Raw genomic sequence first — 23,446 nt, forward strand, 5'->3', positions numbered from 1 at the left:
TCTGGAGGCTTAGGCAGGAGAATCGCTTGAACCTGGGAGGCGGAGGTTGCAGTGAGCTGAGATTGTGCCACTGCACTCCAGCCTGGGCAACAAGAGCGGAACTCTGTCTCAAAAAAAAAAGAAAGAAAGAAAGAAAGAAAAGAAAAAGAAAATTAATCCTTTATCACAAACCCTTGTAGCAGAGCACATCTCCCTATGATCTTTTTAAAATCCTATATATAAGAGCATGGTACCTAGGATGGATGTGTTCCTCCTCTTGCTTTCGGGAACACCCTACTCTGTCAATGGAGTAGCTGTGCTTTCACCACTTTACTTTCCTAATAAAAAGAAAGTAAGTGCTTTTGCTTTGCACTGCGGACTCGCCCTGACTTCTTTCTTGCTTGAGGTCCAAGAACCCTCTCTTGGGGTCTGGATCGCTTTCCTGTAACAGCAGTCCCAAGATCCTTAATAGTTTATGTGCAGTCCACAGAATGCATGTCACCGAAGTGAGCAGCTGCACTGTTCTGGGATGAGATGTCCCTTGGATGTAGATACAGCATATAGATGTCTGCCCACCATTTCCACTGAGTATGTTATCATGGCTGGTGCTACTCACCTGTAAAGTCAAACCACTTAACCAGATGTGGCTTCCTTGATCCTTTGCAGAACCAGTCAGGTCATATGTAAACAGCAGATTTGAGAGAGAGTTTAAAAGAAACTCATTGTGTTTTCTCTTAACATTTTGCATACTAACTTTGCTTTGGATTACATACTTCATTTGCAAACCCATTTATTCACACTAACAAAGGCAGGGGCAACAGAAGAAAATCTCTCTGAGTCCCTCTGCCAACAGCAAATTGGTGATCTTGCCTTCAGATCTACATCTCAAGAGGGGACTTTCCTCCGAAGCCCTCAAAGACCAACACAAAGAAAACAAAGGAAAAGGGAATTTGTGACTGTGAATCAGAGTCTCCACCAAAATCCTCAGTCATCCACACTGACAAACAGCTCCGGTAAACTGCTGGCCACCCTTCACTAGACACCACTTCCCAAAGCAAGGCCCACTTCTTTCAGCCCTGATGCCACTGCTGCTGGCTCATAGTTACACAGAGCTGGCGGAGGGGCAGCCTGGCTCGCCCTCAGCTGGGATGCTCACATCCTCCCACTGGGTTGGGGAGCTAACTCGTAAACAATCGCATCCCTGTAGAGAATGAAAGGAAAAGTACCGGTCACCAGTGCAGCAAGGAGGGAGGCAAATGGGGGTGGCGGTGGCGTGGGTGGATGTAACATAGCTAGAGAATAATGGAGTGTTGGAATTCTGCTGAGGCAGAATGAGCCCTTGGGCCTGAGAGGGGTCTCCCTTGGGTCTCTGAAAAGTGGGTACTTGACTAAATGCCTGAAATTTCCATCCCAGTATCTGGAAGGCTGAATTTCTGAAGTGCTCCTCTGCAGCAGCCTTGCATACCTTTGGCATGTAATTGCGATGTGGGTGTGGATAGTGTATGTGCCAGAGAATCTGTCCATTCTGACTCCTCTCCTGGTGCCCATTGGAGGGGTACTGAAACGAGGATGTGATATGCCAAGATCAGAAGGGAAGAAGTAATCCGAGTGACTATGGGGCCATGGGAATACCACCCTACCAGAACCCTGAGCTGACATGCCCAGATAATCCTAAACTTCAGCCTGACTTTTATATCAAAAGGTTAATAAAATCTAAGCTGCCCACCATGTGGACAGCTTTTCCAAGGCAGCTGAATATCCAGGCTTCCCAAGAGAGAGCTGGTGTGACACAGCAAGATAATGCTAGCCTCTCACCATGGCCAGACTCACCGCAGCTTTCTGCTTCTGCCGAACCACAGGGGCCGCATCCAGCACTTTAGTAAATGAGAAATGCCTGCCCCCTCCAGCCCTGATTCAGGGCCAGTGTCAGGCGGGCACTGGAGGAATGGAGATATTGTGGCGGCATGGTGCATTCATATTTTTGCAGTCTCTAAACTAGAAGTGCTATTTTTACATGTCTGTGACATCAGCACGCCCTTCCCCCAGAGCAGTCTGCACCACGGTTTAAACCCAGCCAAAGGTGAGCTTCTTGAGATTCACTTGCAGGAGTCCTGGTTCCAGTGCTACCTGCTTAAAACATTTTCTTTCTTCTCCAAGTAGCATTATATTTGCACCTGGACACACACACACACACACACACACACACACACACACACACACGACCTCAGCTACAACCTGCTCTCTGTTTCCCAGATCAGATGCCCTGATTCTTACCTAAAGAGCTTGTAGGCCGAGGGCTGTACCTCTCTCCACACTCGCTCAGTGCTGTCCCAGGGGAAGCAGAATCCACTTGGTGTCTTCTGCTCTGTGTTTGTCACTGTCACTGTGCTGCAGCCGCCGCCCCAGCAGCCCCAAGCCGGCTCTCTGAACCTCCAGGCTACTGCAGCTCTGAGTGGGGAGAGGGACGGGCCGTGGCATGCACATCAGGTTGCTGGCCCGCCTCCAGATACCATGCCACAGAGCTGGCTACCCGTCCCTAGGGCTGTGTGGGAAATCGAGGTGGGGGGGCAGGGGCAGGCTGGGAGAGCCAAGAATGTCAGCCTCTAGGTCTATCTCTGGTCCTTGTTTATCAGCTGAGGGGACCTGCCTTTAGACAACCGCCCACCCCCACACCACCCGCAGGGATGCACACAGCTCTAAGCAACCCCTACTCTGGACAGCCAGCAGCAGGCCCAGGAACACAGAGTCATTGGCCAGCCAGGAGGGAGGTAGAGACAGAAGACGGTGGCAGCAGCTACCCTGGGTGTTATTTTAACGTGGTTTGTCTTGGGGCAAATGTCTGAGCCGAATGGACTTCTGGCCCGTCTGAGCAGAATCCTGTTTATTTTGAGGCCTGAGTCGCCAGGGAAACAGCAGGTCATGGCTCGGAGACTCTCCTCTGGAATCAGAAGGCTGCTGGATGAAAGGGAGGCCTTTTCTGTTCTGTCATCTGGCATCCTTGCATGGGGTGTAGGTGTCTGTGTGTGGCAACGTGTATGTGTGCGTGTGTGTGTCTGTCTGTGCCATCCCCAGAGCCAAGCCCTACAAATGGCATTTTGCAAAGTCAATTGAGGCAAAAGCCATCCAGGTTGGGACTGGGGAGGGGCTGCAGAGGGGACAGCTCTGTCCTCCCTCTCCACTATTCAAGCCTGTCCCCGTTGGATGAGGTGAATCCTCAGGTGAGCTCAACTTCAGGGATGGGAAATTCTTCAATGGGCCATGGACATCCCCTTCAGACTTCTGGCCAGGACAGGGTAAGCAAGGGAGGGAGCTGTCTGGACAAATAACTCTTTGGCTAGAAGGTGGGGAATAAGGTGGACTGAAAGGATATGGATCAAGAGCTGTCTTTGAAGAAACCAAATGTAAACATGATTAATAGTTTCCAATAATTGAAGAGTTGCTCCTGCTTATGCAGGCGTTTGAGCCCAGGAGGCATGAGTGAGTGAGTGTGTGTGTGTGCGTGTGTGCACGCGCACGTGTGAGCTTCCATATATGTACACAAGCCTGCCCACCTGATGATTCAGGTAGAGAGGTACAGATCAACCTGTCAGAACTAGAAATATGCTCCCCAGTCTCTACCTCCTCTGGGTGTTGCTTAGGTGTAGAGAGGATGGAAGTGCAGTTTGTTCCCCATACTCCCCACAGAGCATGGGAGTATGGGGAAGACATTCAGGTGCCTTCTGAAGGGATGAGCCTTGGAGAAGGAGCTCGTGTCCTGTAAAGAGCTAGAGGCTCAATCATCACAGAACTCCAATCACGGATAAGCAGCAGCTCCCAAAAGGGACTTGAATGTACAGAAAATGTTGATTTCTTGAGACCCTCTTAACTGGAAATCTCATAAACTACCACTTCTACACATGCAAAGGATACTGATAATTTGCTTTAAAACATAATAATCTTCCTGAGTATCTGCAAGCTTCCAGAGAACCTTCTGAATCATTTAAAAAAAAATTTTGGACAATGGATTTCCAAGTATTAAAGAATCATTATGCTAGATGTAGTATGCATATTAACCCTTTTTAACTACGTGAAATGATAGACTTGAAAGTTAGAAAATACCCAAAAAATCCTAAGGACAGAGATGCAGACTCAGAGACTCACTCAGGTGGTACTCTTAGTTAAAGTCATCATTGTGACTAAAACCAGGTCTCCCTGCTTTAGGTTAACCCCGTGTTAACCTCCCTGCACTGTGTGGTTGGCCATTGTTGGGCAATTCAGCCCAAGGGCTCCAGATTCCTTCCCTTCTAGTGGAAATTAATAAGACTTTCCTACTCATATCTTCCCTGCAAACTCACAGGATTATCATGACAATCAAATGTGTCCAAGTGTGTTTGAGCACCTTGAACGTGGGAAATGCAAATGCAAGTCATTATTTTATTTTGTTTGATTTCTCCATTGTGTCCAGTTATGAAACCCTGTTTAAACACACACACTCACACACACACACACAGCTTTTAGGCAAATATAATCCCTAGCTACTGACATATGCTAATTTATCTACTGCATAGTGGGTGTCTGGCAATATTACTGTCCAAATACTGGGAAATAATCCTCAGTTCGCTAAGGTATTTACTGTAATATAATTCCCCCCAATGTTGAAATTTTTTGAAATTTCATTTTAATATCCTTCAATTTCTACATTTATTTCAACTTCTGTCAGTATCTAGATTTACCTTTTAAATAACATCCATTGAGATGTTTCCCAGTCCAGAGACATGCCCACGTGAATGCTTTTCAGCCTCAGTGTTATTTAGAGTAGGAAGGGACTTTGCGATGACCTAGTCGAAAAGTCTGGTCTCAGAATAGCCCTCCAGCTCTGTGCCTGGAAATAGTCGGTGGAAATAATAGCCGTCGAAGCTGCTTATTAAACATCCACAATATGCTAGATTGTATGCAGAACATGTAACAGAAATCATGTCTTCCTCCAAAGCTCTTCCACCACTTTAAAAGCCATTTCTGTCCTGATAAAGCTTTGTAAGAGAGGCTGCTAGTACCGCAGAGGGGTCCTCTGAGAAAGGAGGAAATGACAGGTTTGGAGGACAAAAAAAATCCTAGAAGGTTTATCCACAGAGATGTGGGCTTGCCCCAGAGTCATCCACATCTAAAATGTTGTGGCTGTTGCCAGAGGTGAGATTTTTTCTTCCGCATCCTAACAGATGGACTCAATACAGAGCACTTAGGCAGCTGCTATTACAGAAAGTGACTCTACACCTCTCCTTTAGAAGGGCGATAAAGGTAGAATGTGGTGATTCCGTGGTTTTGCTTATTTTGTGCTCAGTGCCTCTGACAATCAGACATATAACTATCACATTTTAACTGTACCAGCATGAAAGAAGCAGAGCATTATTGAATCAACGGGGTTCAAAATGCCCCCAATATATACATTTTTTTTTCCTCTCTCTCCAGGCGGAACATAAGCTCTGGCGTCTTGTCCTTGATTCTTGAGAATGACATTCAATATTTGCTTTAAAATTTCCCCTTCATTCATCCTGTTTACACAAACGATACAGTTATATGAAACACACACCAGACACATTGCATTTTCTTTCTAATCTCATTTGACCTTGTTCAGGCACGACAAATCTTATTCAGCTGACGGGGGAAATTGGATGCTGCATGCCACTCTCTCCCTCCAGCAACACATTTCCTCTGTTTATGCCCAATCAGGCAGTTAAATGAAGGGCGTCCTGGTCTCACGGTGAAGCAAGCGCCACGATGACAGAGGGCAGTGGGAAATGCAGCAGACATTCATGGGAAATTGTATTCGTTGCTCAAGGAGACTGGCCAGCCACAAACGTCACCAGAGCTGCAGGACCGAAGCTGGGTCCAATGGCCCTCAAGAAGGAAGGTACCTCACCCTGATCCCACTGAAATCCAATCACAGGTGCTTGCCCCCCGCTGGTTAGCCTGACTCTTCAGCAACTTCAGGGGAGGATGCTTGGGAAGCGTCCTATCCATGCGAGCTGGGTTTCCTCTCCTGGGATAGTGATTGCCTGTTGCCTATTTTACTGTGTTTTCCTCGATCCTGGCTTTTTAATTTTAAAATATTTTACCTTTACAAAAAACGAACACACTATGCACATGATAACACTGCACCAAAAGGTATAAAATGACCCTCACTGACCCTCTTTTCTCCAAAGATAACCACTATTCACTTTGAATGTATGGATCCTTTCAGGAAAAAAAACTGTCTTTGTACCCTGAATATGTGTATGCTAAAAACACACATTACTATGCACAATGTCCTGAGTAATTGTTTGTTTGTTTTTCACTTAAGAATAGATGTTTACACATTGGTCTAGTTCATCCAAGCACCAAATTTCTTGCCTGGATTATTGGAGTATCTTCCTAATTGGCCTCCCTGCTCTACCCTAACCCTCTACAGTTCATTTCAGAAGGATCCTGCTAAAAGGTAAATCAGATCATGTCCCTATTTGTTCAGAACTGTCTAGGGCTTTTCCCTTGCACTAGGAACAAAAGCTAAGCTCACTACCACCACCTGCCTCTGCAAGTTCACCCCCAACATACTCATTGCTCACTGTGCTCCAGTCACCTGCTCCTCCTACGGGCCAGGCTTGGTCCTAGCTCAGGGTCTTCATACTTCCCATTCCCTCTGACCAGAATTATGCATTTATTTTCTGCCTCTAGGTTATTTGCCTGGCTTACTCTTTCCTGTTATTCTTGTCTCAGCTCAGGCCACCTGTACCCTGACCACCTGTTCTAAATCAGCCTCTTATCACTGTCTTTTACGTTTCCTACTTTCTTTTTCCTCATAATACTTACTACTTTCTCAAAATTATTGTATTCATAAAATGTTTATTTAGGCCGGGCACGGTGGCTCATACCTGTAATCCCAGCACTTTGGGAGGCCGACGCGGGTGGATCACCTGAGGTCAGGAGTTTGAGACCAGCCTGGCCAACATGGTGAAACCCCATCTCTACTAAAAATTACAAAACTTAACCGGGCATAGTGGCTGGCATCTGTAACCCCAGCTACTCAGGAGGGTGAGGCAGGAGAATTGCTTGAACCCGGGAGGCGGAGGTTGCAGTGAGCCAGGATAGTGCCACTGCACTCCAACCTGTGCGATAGAGTGAGACTCTGTCTCAAATAAATAAAAAATAAAATAAAATAAAATAAAACAAAAATAAATAAAATATTTACTTACTTGTCCTCTGTCTCCCCTGCCACATACACTGGAATACAAATTCCACAAGGAGAGCAGGGGCTTTGTCTTCTCACTGTTATATACTCAGTACTGAGACCAGTGGTCCTCAAGCTCGAGTATGCACTGGAATCACCTGGAGGATTTGTTAAAATACAGATGCTGGGCCCCAACCTCAGAGTTTCTAATTCAGTAGATCTGGGGTCGGCCTACTGAAATAGAGCTTATATTTCTAACAAGTTTCTAGCTGCTGCTGCTGCTGCTGGTCCAGGAACTGCATTTTGAGAGCTACTAGTCTAGACGATACCTGGCATACAGTGGGTGTTGCATATATATTTACTACGTGAATGCATGAGCCTGCACATAGGCTCTGTCACCATCTTTGTCATGGCAGTTTTATTTGTGGTTCATCATTTATGTATATTTATGGGACTATAGGCTGTGAACCTTTTGCCTCCTCAAAGTCGTGGCAGGAAGGCCCCAAGTTTTGCCAGCTAAAATGGTGCACCATCTCCATTGGTTTATCAGTTGATGATTAAAAACCTAAAGCTTAGGCCAGGTACAGTGGCTCACGCTGTAATCCTAGCACTTTGGGAGGCCGAAGCAAGCAGATTGCTTGAGTCCAGGAGTTCAAGACCAGCCTGGGCAACATGGTGAAACCCTATCTTTACCAAAAAAACCCACAAAAATTAGCTGGGTGTGGTGGCATGTGCCTGTGGTCGCAGCTACATGGAAGGCTGAGGTGGGAGGATCGCTTGAGCCCAGGAGGCGGAGGTTGCAGTGAGCTAAGATCATGCTACTGCACTCCAGCCTGGATGACAGAGAGAGGACCTGTCTCAAAAAGAACAACAGCAGCAACAACAAACTAAAGCTTTATAGACCCGAGAGGAACCAGTGAGAGACTTCTCATTCTCTGCCTCAACAGAATATCAAACCAAAAAATGGTGCAACTCTCACTTGACATGTGACAGAGAACACAGTGATCTCTCAGGGCTCCCCTATAATGATTTAACAGCTATCCTCTTGGTTTAGATTGGGTCTTGGTATATTGCAGTGTATGCAACATAACTCCAAGCAGGTTATGAAATATAGAAAGCCCACTGGTATTCCTGAGTCACAAAACCTCTTGAAAATTTTGACAAGATCTATAGCTGTATTCCCCAGGACATACACACACACACACACACACACACACACACACACACACACACACACACAGTTTTACATTTAATTTCAGGAAGTTACAAGACGCCCCAAGCGCATTTTAAACCCAAGTTAAGAACTTCTGCTTTAATAATCGTCTGGCTATTTGGCAAAAACAAACAAACAAACAAACCCAATCTGGATCCCCAGTTTCTTATTTAAAATTCCTGATGAATCAGAGGTTTAAGTGTAAAGAGACAAGCCTTAGAGGAAAACATTAGTTAATAAGATTTATAATCTTAGAATGGGAAACACTTTTTGAAGCATGATTTAAAACCCAGAAGTGAAAATAAAGTAGTGAGATTGATTCCAAAATATCTAAAATGTCTGTCCAGGAAAGAGGAAAAAAACTCTCCTGGTTTAGACTCTGAGGAGAAATTAATTGATCCTATCTTTTCCATCTATCTTCTTCCCAGTGGAATTGTGTGAGTGACCTATGGCCAGGCTCTATGGAACAAGACAAGCTTATCAGAGCTTACAGGGTGAGATCATATCCTTTGGCAAAGCCCTGTCACTGGGTTAATTATTTCAATAGTAGTGGTTTGGGTTTTTAAAATTATTTATTTTTATTTTTTATTTTGTGAGACAGGGTCTCGCTCTGTCACCCAGGCTGGAGTGCAGTGGCGTGATCTTGGCTCACTGCAAACTCCACCTCCAGGTTCAAGTGATTGTCCTGCCTCAGCCTCCCAAGTAGCTGGGATTACAGGTGTGCGCCATCACTCCCGGCTAATTTTTGTATTTTTAGTAGAGACAGGGTTTCACCACATTGGCCAGGCTGGTTTGGGGTTTTAAATGACTTTATTGAGATATACTTCACATACTCTGAAGTTCACCCATTTAAAATGTACAATTAAGTGGTTTTGGTATATTCACAAAGTTGTGCAGCCATCACAACTATAATTTTAGAATATTTTTGTCACCCCCCAAAGAAACCCCATACCCATTAGCAGTTCATTCCCCATTCCTCCCTCCTGCCAGGCCTAAGCAACCACTCCTCTACTTTCTGTCTCTATAGATTTTCCCATTCTGGCCATTTCATATCAATGGAATCATACAACATGAGCCTTTTTCCTTTAGTGTGATGTCCTCAAGGTTCTTCTGTATTGGAGCACATATCAAAATTTCTTTCCTTTTTTTTTTTTTTATTTTGTTTCTTGAGACAGAGTCTTGCTCTGCCACCCAGGCTGGAGTACAGTGGCACGATCTTGGCTCACTGCAAGCTCCGCCTCCCAGGTTCATGCCATTCTCCTGCCTCAGCTTCCCAAGTAGCTGAGACTACAGGCGCCCGCCACCACGCCCGGCTAACTTTTTGTATTTTTAGCAGAGACGGGGTTTCATCGTGTTAGCCAGGATGGTCTCGATCTCCTGACCTTGTGATCTGCCCACCTCGGCCTCCCAAAGTGCTGGGATTACAGGCATGAGCCACCACGCCCAGCCCAATTTCTTTCCTTTTTATTGCTGAGTAATATTTCATTGCATGGATACACCACATTTTATTTCTCCATTCATCAGCTGATGAACATTTGGGGTGTTTCTTCTGTTTGGCTATTACTATAATGTTGTTATTCATGGGCGAGTTTTTGTGTGAACATGTGTTCATTTCTCTTGGGTCTAGCAGTGTTTTTGTTTTTTTTTCTCTTAAAGATTTTCCCAAAGAATTTATATCTATCTATCTATCTATCTATCTATCTATCTATCTATCTATCTATCTATCTATCTATCTATCTCTCTCTCTGTCTGTCTGTCTGTCAGTCTATCTGCCTTTCTGTTTGTATATATGTATTCCTCCCACCCTGCCCACCATCATAACCTCATGGAGAACCAAGCAGATCTGGGTTCTAAAGACCTCAGAGCTCTTACATTCCCAGCCTGGGACCTTCTGTGTTAGGGCCACGACTCACTCTCACTATACCTCAGTTGTGCCATCAATGGAAGGAAGGTGCGAACACCAGCTCTTTCACACTGCCACGGGATATTGTAAAGATAAAGGAAATGACGTAAATCAATAGGATCTGTTCTTTCCAAGATACGCAGCTATATGAATAGGCCGGTGTGCATCAAAGAAACAAGATACACTTCAATCAAAAGTTTTACCAGCACAAAGATGACTGCATCAGCCAAGAGTCCAGTGGCTTGATATGGGGGCATAGATGGTACAAGAAATCACCACTATATTCTCAAGATTTTGGTTTTCTTTGAGATCAGAATTTGGTTGCCTTCCAAATCCTGCCAGCCACCCTCTGAGGGAGGGCCCCAGCTTGGTCACCCTGGTGGGGGGTAGGAGAAAGGGCAGGGCCATACTGTACTGACTGGCAGCCCAAGGGGCAAGCTTAAATTCTAAAGCCTACCCTCTAGCCAACATTTCCCACAAAGACCACCCTACCCCCATTTAATTAAAAAACACCCTACTCTTTGCAGAGTCCCAGAGGCACCTCTTTTTGTGAAATCCCTGGCATTCCTGTAGGCTCTGGGGCAGGGAGTGACCCCTCACCCCTGGGTAGAATCTAATAAGAACTTCTTAGTAGAGGTACTGGGCACCCAGGTGGCAGAAGAGGGGTCTAAAATGTATGTACTTCTTCCTGCTCTCTGACCAATCACCTGTGCCCTTTGCTCTTTAAACTCAGGCAGCAGGAAATTCTACTGATAGGTTTGTAAATGATTAGTGGAATAGAAAATGAGAAGGTGGCATCCTGGGTTATAATCCCCACATCACCACTTACTAGATGTATAATTTAGGACAAGTAACTCATTTCATTGAGGCTCGGTTTACTCATCTGTTAAATGGGATAATAGCAGTACTTGCCTCGTAGGGTCATTGTGAGGATGACCTGAGATGATGCCCGTAGGGACTCCAGCATACCATCTGTGTTTGCTATGGTTATTATATTACTTCTAACGTCAGAATTAAGGACCTCAAGGCTGGGCATGGTGGCTTATGCCTGTAATCCCAGCACTTTGGGAAGCCGAGGTGGGGGTGGGGTGGATCACCTGAGGTCAGGAGTTCGAGACCAGCCTGGCCAACATGGCAAAATCCTGTCTCTACTAAAAATACAAAAATTAGCTGGGTGTGGTGGTGGGTGCCTGTAATCCCAGCTACTTAGGAGGCTGAGGCAGGAGAATCGCTTGAACCTGGGAGGCAGAGGTTGCAGTGAGCCAAGATCTCACCATTGTACTCCAAGCTGGGTGACCGAGCAAGACTCTGTCTCAAAAAAAAAAAAAAAAGAAAAAAAGAATTAAGGACCCCAAGTAATCCATCCATTCTCCCTAATCTATTTAGGAAGACTCATTTTCTGTTGGCCAATTAATTGGATGCACTTAAGCACCTAGTAAGTATTAGCTACCACATACTAGCGGGCTCGGGAATGAAACTTAATTTTCCTCCAACAATGGAGAATTCAAGCTGTGACAGAAACTAAGATACGTGAAGTTCTTAAGGAACATGTAAACAGTAAACTGCAATCCTGACAGTCAATGCCATTCTAATTCAGAGAATGGGGACAGCAGGAAAGTCTGGATGAGCCAGATAAGGCCTCAGAGGGGAGACAGCACCAAGGCGGGCCCTCACAAGGCAAGATGAGTTCACAGCAGAAGAGGAGAGGGAGACAGAACTGGGGGCAACAGTGGGTGAGAGGGAAGGGAGACCCATGTGAGCATGGGCAATTTGGGAGCCCAGGTGGGTCTGGACCTGGTGCATGGTCTGCAGGCCAAGCCACAGACCACCCTTCTTGTATCTTTCCTACTCTCAGGGATCTCTAGGAGTAACATGCCATGGAGTCTTTTAGTCACTTGTTCCACTAATAATTATCCTTCCTATGAGAACTTTTGTCACTAATACATTTTTGTGGCATGTAAGAGGGAGGAGCTGCTATCAGATAAGCTTTGAGTCAATCTAGACCATTGCAAAAAAAGCGACATAGAGTGGCAACCATTGACTTCAGCCACCCTGCATCTAGCCCCCTTTGTCCTGCGACGAGATCTCTGATCATTTCTGGGGAAACACCCCTTCATTGCTTTCAGTCCATGAAGTTTTGGGGATGGGAATGACTCTACACCCACGGCAAGGATGGACACAATACCCACATTGGTTCTATGAGATTGACCCTGAGATTCTAGCTAGAACTAGAAAGGGAAGCACCTGTTCTTGTATGGTGCTGTGCTAGTAGGATGTCAGCTGGGAGCTGCTGCAGCCTTCTGGCCATCGCAATGGGCAGGTCTTCCTGGAGACAGAAGGACACAGAGGAAGCAAAGCCAAGAAATGGAAAGACAGATTCGCGATGCCATCATCTAGGCCCCTGGATCTCACTATACCAAAACCTTGCTTTTTCAGGCACATGAGTTAAAAAAAAATCCTCTTTTTGCCTAAGTCTCTTCAAACTGGGTTTCAGTCCATGGTTACTAAATGAATTCTGACTTAGTCAAGCAATTACTTTGTTCCTACCAGAATTTTGTTGGTTGCTTCTTAGCATGGGTATTTGTAGTCCATAGCCCAGGGGCAGATTGCGTCCAGGATAACAGTTTGTGTGTGGAAGTGATAGTGGCATCTATCCATATCCCTAAATGGATATAGGTACATGTGATATGCGGAGGCATTAGAGGGGAGACCGAGGCTGCAAAATCTGTTTCTCTTTGTCTCTGAAGTCTGTGTACAGAGCAATTTTCCTCAAATGCCTGATTTTATTCCTCTTGTTTTCAACCGGAGAAAGGAGTTCTTGGATCTGTGAAGTATATTTTGCAGGGCTCTAAGAAATCAGGAAGAGATGGGAAAGGGAGGTGTTGGGGAAAAAGAGGCTCTACATGTCCCATTTTTGTTTTCTTCCTTTTTGCCAACAACAAAGAATCAGCTGGCATCCTTTTATTTTCTATTTCATGCAGTGCTTTTAAAAATGAAGCATTAAGTCTACTGTAATGGGATTTGTCTAATGATTTCCTGGTAAACGTCTTCGTGGATCTCAGCAAAGATAATTCACTTAGTAGGAACCACTTCCTGCTTCCCCACTGAGAACTAGACCTACCCAGTTCTTGCTGGGAGTAAATTGGCCTTTGAATGAGAGAAGGCAGTACAGGAATATTTCACTCTAGCATTCATCACATAGACTCAAGCTTGCCGCAGACCCAGATCAGGGAGGAGAAAAGGAAGGGGTGGGTGAGGGAGAACATTCATGCTGAGCACAAGCGTGAAGTCAAGCAGAAAGTCTGTAGCAATCTGAGCCCTTTGCAGAAGCAGATGCACTCACCTCTTTGCCTTGGCTCTGGGGTGCTTTCTTTCTGGGGCAGTGACAGCTTCTGCAGTGTCCACACTGTTCTACCAGGACGGCTGCAGGCAGGCTGCTGCAGGAGGAAGGGAGTTCCCATTCACCATCAGAAGGGAGTGTCCTCCCAGAAAAGGAGGCGATGCCCTGATTCCCCTGGAGCGAAGGCTGTTGGATCCACTTGTCCTCTCTCTCCTGCTCCCTTTCTGGTATGAATGGAGCTCAGAGGAACCCCATGAGAAGAGCTGAGTGAAACCACACACCATACCCGCCCTGCTAGTAAGTTGGCCTCCCAGCCTTGGGGATCCTGGAGAGGAAGGCAGCAGAGTGGGTCATGAGGCACTTGGGTCCCTACAAGTGCAGCTGACACTGGTATGCCCACAGAAAGGCCAAGGACAAGTATTTATTTTTCCCCCTCATGTGATCTTATTTTTGGACTGGACGCAAAAGCTATTTGGGGTCTGGACAGCTGCCAGGTGAAAGGACAATGATCTCATCCGAGTTCTCTCCATGCCTCTCTCTGCACTAGTCCCTGTTACCTTTCCCAATATAAGGCAGAAGGGAGCGGGTTTTGCTCCAAGCCTTACTTTCAGTACATCCAAGCAATGTGTCCAACTTACCATTTTTCTTCAATTCTGCTACCCTTTGAGGTTTCTCAGAGGATCAGTGTAATGAATGAAGTCCTTACTTTTATGTCTGATGCAGGTGTTTCTGAGTCTGGTGGTCGTGTCGTACAGTCATCATACATACTATGTTAGATGCAAAGATCTTCTAATCAACACCAGGATGGGAGCCCCAACCCTGGAAGGCAGGTGTGGGCAACGCCACAGAGCTAGGCTCTCCATGTGTTGATTCTGCCTTCCGCCCTGGATGTTTCTGCCTCTGGCTCCTAGGCTTGTAAAACTTACGACATTGAGACAGCTCGATTTTTTGCCTCTGATCCTTCTTCTTCAGACATGAATGGAAAGTTTTGAAAATGTCATGCCTGGCAAGATGCCAATTCAATATCATCCTCTATCACCGTTATCACTGTTATTTGCTGGGATCTTTCTTGCTGAATGTCCTTAATTTGCGGAGTACTTCTGCATTCTCGCATTTAATCCTTACAACCCCTGCCGGGAGGGTAAGATCGCTCCTATTTGATATCCAGGGAAGCTGAGGTTTGGAAAGGCTCCTCACCTAACCTTTGGAGAGGGCAGAGTGGGATGGGAACTTCCCACTGTCTGAGCTCTTGGCTACTTTGCCCTACTGTCTCCTGAAGATGTGAATTGTTGACATTTCACTGTTGTTTTCACTTCATAAGAGGGAAAACAAAACCCTTGGGCTTGATTCAGACCCACAACTTCAATCCTTGATTTCTGTCCCAAATCCAGTTACTGAAGGGGTGAGAAAATGAGGTTTTCATCTGTTGACAGTCCCAGGCCCTGATTCTAGGTACAGGACGGAGTCTCTGGCCACCATGCTCGTTGGAGCCATTTTCCTGTGAATAATTCACTGTGCAAACACACACACCAGAGAGGACTGGGCTGGGCCGCCCAGGCTGAGTTCCCACCGTATCCAAGCTGGACTGCACTTTCCACTACCCTGAGAAAGAGACAGAGATTGAGCCAACAGCTTGTCCAACACTGCCCTCTGCCGGTCACTAGGCTGCATTACCCCAGATGGAGATCTTCAAGGCTTTCCAAAGAGGCGGGCCACACCAAGGATTATTTTTAGAGAATCAGTTTCCAGGTTCTCCATTTCTGCAGCTACTCTTTCCTAAACCTGGTTTGCCTGAGTACGTGTGTGTGTTCATAATCCTTTCCCAACTGTATGAAAGGAAACCATGCCTGTCACTTTTCACAAATCTTACTAAGGTGACATTGCCCCAAGTATAGAAATCTCAAAGTCCCCAAACTAGGAACTTCCTTTAATACTTTAATTCAGCCTCTTTTAATGATTAATTAGGCATTTTTAAATTTAACCACTTTGCTTTTCCTCCCTTGAATATTGAGGGGCAGAACTGTGGAAGCAAATCAAAGAGAATATTAGAAATAATAACAGATTAAGACCGGGCGCAGTGGCTCACACCTGTAATCCCAGCACTTTGGGAGGTCGAGGTGGGCGGATCACGAGGTCAGGAGATCAAGACCCTCCTGGCTAACACGATAAAAACCCATCTCTACTAAAAAAAAGAATACAAAAAATTAGCTGGGCCTGGTGGCGGGTGCCTGTAGTCCTAGCTACTTGGGAGGCTGAGGCAGGAGAATGGCATGAACCCAGGAGACAGAGCTTGCAATGAGCTGAGATCATGCCACTGCACTCCAGCCTGGGTGACAGAGCAAGACTCAGTCTAAAAAAAAAAAAAAAGAAATAACAGATTAATAGGTACACTTAAAGAATGATGTCACAGTTTAAATTTTTTTTTTTTTTTAGACAGAGTCTTGCTCTGTTGCCCAGGCTGGAGTGCAATAGTGCAATCTTATCTCACTGCAGCCTCCGCCTCCCAGGTTCAAGAGATTCTCCTGCCTCAGCCTCCCAGGTAGCTGGGATTACAGGCACCTGCCACCACGCCCAGCTAATTTTTGTATTTTTAGTAGAGATGGGGTTTCTACTAAATAATGTTGGCCAGGCTGGTCTCAAACTCCTGACCTCAGGTAATCCACCCACCTTGGCCTCCCAAAGTGCTGGGATTACAGGCATGAGCCACCGCACCCGGCCCACAGTTAATTTTTGAATTCCAACTTTACAATATATTAGAAATTAAGCTCTTGAAACCATATAAACTTCATGATGAAAATTAACATAAATGTTTAAATGTGGGTATTTGTAACATTGTTTTTCAAAATTGTTTTAGAAGGTACAAGAACAATTTGTGAAGTCTGCTGTACCCTTGGGCTGGCTATTGCTGACTGGTAATAGAATGCCATCTATCCATCCATTCATCCAGCCATTCCTCAGATACCCATTCAGCACCTACTGTGTGCGGGGCCTTGTTTTAGGCACTAGAAATAAAAATAGTGAGCAAAAAATGGCATGTTCCATGGCAAATTCTTAGTGATGTCCTCCTCTAGGAAGATGAGAGAGGGAAACAGATTATGGGTACACTTTTAATAATTAATCCAATAAATGTAAGAATTCAACACTGATAAGCACTAAGTGTTCTGTGCGGGAAACGTGTGAGGGGAGAAGAAAAGGCGCACACAGTACTTTTGAATCCCATGTAAATAGCAATGCAGATATAATAAGCAAATGATAGAATAAGCAAATTGCAGTGGGAAGGGAAGAAGGATATATATATATATATATACTCACCAGACTATGGAGGATTCATCACCAGGCCAGGAAGCCTGGTGTCTGTGCATAGACGAGGAGAGGCCTGTGAAGCTGCGCGCAGTCTGGGACCCTAGCTCTTCTGTAACGAGTTGTTTGGCATGAGGCCCAGTCACGAGGGCCCTTCGCAACTGGGCTCAAGGAACACAAAAAGGTCAACTTGTTTTTGTGATGTCTGTTGTTTTTCAATAACTAATGTATAGGAGTAGATGAAAATGGAGATTTCTCCGAAACAGTGCTGGATGAACGCCTCAAGGGACTCACACAACCTGTTCCGGGACTTGGTGACCGTTGTTTGTGTCCACGTTCAACTGAATTCAAATTTAATATTTTTTTCCTCCACACCAAGGGGGGGTATTCGGTAATTAGATAATGAATAATGGAGATTAACAATGTATAATGAGGATTGACCTAGTTGATGGGGGAGGCATCAGGGAAGATAGCCCTGGAGGAAATAAATCCAAACCAAAAATAAAGTATCCAAGAATCTCAATGAAAAAATTGTGAAGACCCAGGAGAAAAACGCCCCTATAACATGAGAGGATCAGGGAGAAGTAGGATCAACCTTTAGTTGGGGTTTTGTTTGTTTGTTTTGTTTGAGATGGAGTCTCACTCTGTTGCCCAGGCTGGAGTGCAGTGGTGCGATCTCGGCTCACTGCAACCTCTGCCTCCTGGGTTCAAGCAATTCTCCTGTCTCAGCCTCCCCAGTAGCTGGGATTATAGGCCTGGCACACAGTAGGTGCTCAATAGGTATTTGAGGAATGGGTGGATAAATGGATGGATAGGTGACTGGGTTTACAGGTGCCACCATGCCAAGCTCATTTTTTTTTTTTTTTTTTTTTGTATTTTTAATAGAGACGGGGTTTCTCTATGTGGGCCAGGCTGGTCTCGAACTCCTGATCTCAAATGATCTGCTGGCCTCAGCCTCCCAAAGTGCTGGGATTACAGGCATGAACCAGTGTGCCCAGCCTAGAGTTAGTTGTTTTTGTAAAGGGCCTTTGCCCTTATTAAACTTCAACCCATATTATAAATCAGTGGTTCTCAATCAGGAGTGGCTTTTTTCCCCAGGGGATATTTAGCAGTTTCTGCAGACACTGTTAGTTGTTGCATCTGGGTTTGTTCTAGTGGTATCTAGTGAGCAGAGGTCAGGGATGTTGGTAAAGGTTCTACAATGCTCAGGACAGCTCCCTATAACAAAGAATTATAGTGCTGGGTTGAAAAATCCTATTATAAATGGGGCGGGGCAGGCCTGCCAAGTGTCTGTAGTGGATGTGGATTCAGTTGTTGATTCATTCACACATTCAGCAAATACTTACTGAGTGCCCACTATGTTTGAAACACCATTCTGGGCATAGTTGAAGCCCAGCAGTCACCCATTAACCAAAAAGTACCACCTAAAATAACTGGCCTGGTTGTGTTTCTTTGTTACCCAGCTTAAAATTTTTACCATTAGAATGGTGACAAAGCTGGTCTTGTTGCCTGCAGAAAGATGTTGAAATGCATGGATATTATTTGCAAGGATGGTCACTGAAGAATTGTTTGCAATTGTGGAAAGAACGTAAGTGTCAACAGAATGGTTGCATAACTGTGATACAGTGGTACTATGGCATACTAAGCTGCCAAGAGAAAACAAAGGCAACTCTCTTTTTTTGTTTTTGAGATGGAGTTTCCCTCTGTCGCCCAGGCTGGAGTGCAGTGGCATGAGCTTGGCTCACTGCAAGCTCCTCCTCCCGGGTTCGTGGCATGAGCTTGGCTCACTGCAAGCTCCTCCTCCCGGGTTCATGCCATTCTCCTGCCTCAGCCTCCCGAGTAGCTGGGACTACAGGCGTCTGCCACCACGCCTGGCTAATTTTTTTTATTTTTAGTAGAGACGGGGTTTCACCATGTTAGAGCAGGATGGTCTCGATCTGTGACCTTGTGATCCGCCCGCCTCGGCCTCCCAAAGTGCTGAGATTACAGGCATGAGTCACCACGCCCGGCCAAGAAAGGCAAATCTCTTTGCAGTAACATGGAAAACAACCATGGATATATCATCAACTGGATTTTTTTTTTTTTTTTTTTTTTTTTTTTGGAGGGGGGACGGAGTCTCACTCTGTCGCCCAGGCTGGAGTGCAGTGGCGCGATCTCCACTCACTGCAAGCTCCGCCTCCCGGGTTCACGCCATTCTCCTGCCTCAGCCTCCCGCGTAGCTGGAACTACAGGTGCCCGCCACCGCGCCTGGCTAATTTTGTTTGTGTTTTTAGTAGAGACGGCGTTTCACTGTGTTAGTCAGGATGGTCTCGATCTCCTGACCTCGTGATCCGCCCGTCTCGGCCTCCCAAAGTGCTGGGATTACAGGCGTGAGCCACCCCGCCCGGCCTGGAATTTTTTTCAGAATTGCAGGTAGAATATGATTGATGCAATGTGTGTTTTTTTTAAATTGGTGTGTGTGTGTGTGTGTGTGTGTGTGTGTGTGTGTGTGTTTGCATGTGCATGCGGTTGCTGGAGAAATTCTCACCAAATTCTTTTTTTAAAAAAAACAAAAACAAACAAACAAAAAACGGAGTCTTGCTCTGTCGCCCAGGCTGGAGTGCTGTGGCACGATCTCGGCTCACTGCAAGCTCTGCCTTCCAGGTTCACGCCATTCTCCTGCCTCAGCCTCCTGAGTAGCTGGGATTACAGGCACCCGCCACCACGCCCGGCTAATTTTTTGTATTTTTAGTAGAGACGGGGCTTCACCGTATTAGCCAGGATGGTCTTGATCTCCTGACCTTGTGATCCACCTGCCTTGGCCTCCTGAAGTACTGGGATTATGGGTGTGAGCCACCATGCCTGGCCCTCACCAAATTCTTAATAATGTCTACCTCTGGAGAGTGAGAAACAAAAACAAAACCTGTAATGTGTTCATTGGTAGTAGCTCTCTACCTAATTCCACCCTTTCACACTGATCAGCTTCTTCCTGGTTCATCTCCATTGTTATCAGTAGTCAAGTCAGTCACCAACTTCTGGAGATCCTTCAACTTGTAGGATATATCCAATAAATATCCAATATTTACTGTGAAATCCATGTCCCTTTAAAACTTGCCTCTAGCCAATCTTCGTAAGCTCTTCTTGGGAGCTGCTTTCTCTGCCTCAGTCACAATTCCTATGCCCATTTCCCTGGGACATAAGCCAGTGAACTCACCAGGACTGTATTATACCATATTCTTTCAAAACAGGGTCACCTCTGTGCCTGGAAAACAGTCCATCTTTTTTTCTATGTGTATTAATAGAAAAAAGGGTGACACGGCTGTGATCATAAATAATCCCCACATCTCAGTGGCTTAAAATAACAAAGGCTCATTTCTCACTCACAGATGGGCATGTCTGTCCATTTGCAGGTGGGTTGGGAAGCTCCGTTCTGTATCATCCTCACTCAAGGACCTGGACTGAAGGATTTCTGCTTTCGAGAAGAAAAAAAAAAGAAGACATGTTTACTAATACACTGGTAATTATTTCTATTCATATTTTATTGACCAAAGCGAGTCATATGGGTATACAACATAAAATGAGGTACAGAATTTCAATCCTGTTATTTGCTTGGAAGGTAGAGAGTCATATTTGGAGAACATGAGTTCTATAATTGTTGGATGTAGTAGTCCATGTCCACTAAGTCAAGTTTGCTAACCATGTTTAAATAATCTATATTCTTACTCATGTATCTGTTCACATCTTTCAGCTTTGTCATTCTTAGTTTTATATTTTTGAAGCTATATTATGTGTACAAGTTTTATAATCATTGTACTTTCTCATGAATTAAACTTTTTATCATTATGATAATGCTTTTTCCCTTAATGTCTACTTTGTCTAATATTAATATAGATAACATTAATATAATTTTTTTTAATATTTATATTTTTCCACTCTTTAATTTCAACATTATAATACAAATGTCTTAGGTATGTTTCTTATAAACAGTATGCAGATTTTTATCCAATTCAATCTTTGATTTTAATTGAACTATTTGATTTATTTACATTTAGTGTAATTACTGATATATTTGAATTTAAATATAGCGTCTTATTGTTTTCAATTGCCCCACGTGCTCTCTGTTCTCTTTATCCTCACTTTTTGCCTGCTTTTGGAAAATACTGTTTTTGCTTCCATTGTTTTGGAAGTTGCATATCTTTTTAGTAGTCTTTTAGAGGTTATCCTATAGATCACAGTATGTGTCTCTGAGTTAGCAAAGGCTAATAGTGTTAATTGGTACTTTCATTTCTTCCTCTAAATACAAGGAGCTCAGAACGTTTCAATTCATTTACTTCCTCTCCTGATTTGTATGCACTTTTAATATATTTTAATTTTTTAAATATTCAGCAGTGTGTTACATTGTTTCATATGGTATAATTCCTTTAGACTTCCTCAAATAGACCTTCGTGCTGGACCTCATTTCTTTCTGCATCTATATAACCTATTATTCTTAATCATCTTCCTTCTGCTTAAAGAACATCCTTTAGTATCTGATGCTAGTAAAGAATCCTGAAAATGTCTTAATTGCACTTTTATTAATGAAGGCTATTTTCACTGGACATAGAATTCTAGAGTTGACAGTTATTTTATTTCAGCACTTGAAAGACATTTAAATTCCACTAATTTCTAGTTTCCATTGTTTCTATCAAGAGGTAAGCTAACAGTCTCTTATATTTTTTCAAGTAAGGACAGCCGCTTGTAACTTTTTTTTTTCTTTGTCTTCATCTATCTTATTGTGATACACCTAGGTGGGGCTTTTAAAAATTTCTCCTGCTTGCAGCTCCCAGGGCTTCTGAGATTTGTGGCTTGTTGTCTTTAATCAATTTTGGGAATTTTTCAACTATTTTCTCTTTAAATATTGATGCTGCACCATTCTCTTTCTCTTCTCCTTCTGAAATTTTAATTCTCATTTTATCTCCATATCTCTTCCTCTCTGTAGCATTGCTATCCTTTTGTCTCTCCATGTTTCATCCTGATGTTTTCTTCTAACCTACTTCCCAGTTCATCAATTTTCTCTACAGCTGTGTATAATTTTTTTGTTAAACCAAGTAAAGAGCATCCACTGAGCTCTTCACTTTTGTTAGTATATTTTTTAATTCTAAATTGCTCATTGGTTATTTTTTAAATCTTTTTCATCCTGTTTTAAAGTTTTCAGTCCTCTGCCAAATGTGTTGATATTGTCTTTTATCTCCTTATGTGTAGTAAACATAATTAATTTAAAGTGTGTATCTGATAAATCCATTAACTGGAGTTCTGTGGGATTATTTCTACTGTAGTTGTTTCTACTGGATCTCATGTTTTCTTATTTCTTTATGTGCCTGGTTATTCTCTTGTGTGCTAAAATTATATATGAAAAGTTGTCGGTTGAAGTAATGTAAAACTTATTGTGTTATATTCCTCCTGAGAGTACAGTCATCCCTCAGTATCCACAGCAGGATTTGTTCCAGGACCTACTGCAGATAACAAAATCCATGTAGCTTTCATTCCCACAGTCAGCCCTATGGAATCCATGGATATAAAACGTTGGCCCTCCATATATAAGTGAGTTTGGCATCCTGCAACTACTGTCTTCTATATTTATGTTTGGTTGCAGATGCAGAATTCACCAAAGCCTAATCCAGAGCAAGGCCCTAACTCTCTTCAATTCTATGAAGGCTAAGAGAGCCGAGGAAGCTGTAGAAGAAAAATTGCAGACTAGCAGGGGTTGGTTTATGAAGTTCAAGGAAATAAACCATTTCCATAACGTAAAAGTATAAGATGAAGCAGCAAGTGCTGATGTAGAAGCTGCAGTAAGTTATCCAGAAGATCGAGCTGAGATCATGGATGGCGGTGGTTACACTAAACAACAGAGTTCCAGTGTAGACAAAACAGCCTTCTATTGGAATAAGATGCCATCTAGGACTTTCATAGCTAGAGAAGAGTGGGCTGACTATATTTATTTTTAAAATCCATGTATTGGCTGGGTGCGGTGGCTCATGCCTATAATCCCAGCACTTTGGGAGGCTGAGGCGGGCAGGTCACCTGAGGTCAGGGGTTCAGGACCAACGTGACCAACATGGTGAAACCCTGTCTCTACTAAAACTACAAAAATTAGCTAGTGTAGCGGCAGGCAGCTGTAATCCCAGCTACTCAGGAGGCTGAGTCAGGAGAATTGCTTGGACCTGGGAGGCGGAGGTTGCAGTAAGCCGAGATCGTGCCATTGCACTCCAGCCTGGGTGACACGAGTGAAATTCTGTCAAAAAACAAACAAACAAAAAAACCATGTAAAATTGAACCATACAGTTCAAACCCATGTTGTTGAAAGGTCAACTGTATTTATATTTGCTTTTGCAAGGTACCTGGGGATGCAAGGACCTGGGATCACCTTTATCCAATTTGAAGAATTAAGCCAATTGGATCTCAGCTGAGGCCCTACAAAATCTCATCTACTTCCATCCAAGTCATCCAGTCTTTTCTCTTTTTTAAATTTTTTTGGAGATGGGGTCTCACTTTGCTGCCCAGGCTGGACAACAT

General features: G+C 44.2%; 1 protein-coding gene across 4 annotated transcripts in view; it reads right to left on the bottom strand.

The window, feature by feature from the left end:
* Positions 1–14,055, bottom strand: part of FGF1 (fibroblast growth factor 1) — a 109,020-nt gene extending 94,965 nt beyond the window's left edge. For 2 of the 4 annotated variants that reach the window (XM_030927752.1, XM_030927751.1), the window contains exons 1-2: positions 13,619–14,049; positions 2,254–2,427 (exon numbers count right to left, since the gene is read on the bottom strand). The gene's annotated coding sequence lies outside the window, so the exon portion shown is untranslated. Of the gene's footprint in view, positions 1–2,253; positions 2,428–13,618 lie in introns of all 4 variants that reach the window. The other 2 variants (XM_010388267.2, XM_010388272.2) reach the window with 2 other exon arrangements.
* Between the last annotated feature and the right edge of the window lie 9,391 nt (positions 14,056–23,446).

This window comes from Rhinopithecus roxellana, chromosome 3 (genome assembly GCF_007565055.1).
Source record: "Rhinopithecus roxellana isolate Shanxi Qingling chromosome 3, ASM756505v1, whole genome shotgun sequence".
In the NCBI taxonomy this organism is placed as follows: domain Eukaryota; kingdom Metazoa; phylum Chordata; class Mammalia; order Primates; family Cercopithecidae; genus Rhinopithecus; species Rhinopithecus roxellana.